This window comes from Triticum urartu, chromosome 4, assembly GCF_003073215.2.
Source record: "Triticum urartu cultivar G1812 chromosome 4, Tu2.1, whole genome shotgun sequence".
NCBI lineage: Eukaryota > Viridiplantae > Streptophyta > Magnoliopsida > Poales > Poaceae > Triticum > Triticum urartu.
The window spans coordinates 50055017-50055412 of record NC_053025.1 but is presented as its reverse complement, the minus strand read 5'-3'; positions in this window follow the sequence as shown (position 1 = coordinate 50055412).

The following is a 396-nucleotide window of genomic DNA, read 5'->3' as shown; positions in this document are numbered from 1 at the left end:
CTATACTCGAATTGTAAAAGATGAAAATTACACGTTGAAATAGTTGAAGTCATGCTTAATTATGAAAATAACACTTGTCATCGTTGTGTACCGTTTCAACTTCGAAGGTCTCCTCGAGCTTAATGCTGAAGCGCCGATCATCGTCCAGGTGAGGCATGTCGCACAGACCTCGATCGTCGTGGTACCAGTCGCACTCCCCCGGGACACTTTCGTCGTCCGATGACGACATATCCTACGTTCATAATTGAAAACTACATCATTTAGGGTTTGTCGACACCAAGGCATCCTAAAAGCTAAGCTTTTATCATTTAGGGTTTGTCGACGCCGAGGCACCCTAAAAGCCTAAGCTCTCATCATTTAGGTTCTTATCGACACCGATGCACCCTAAAAGCCAAG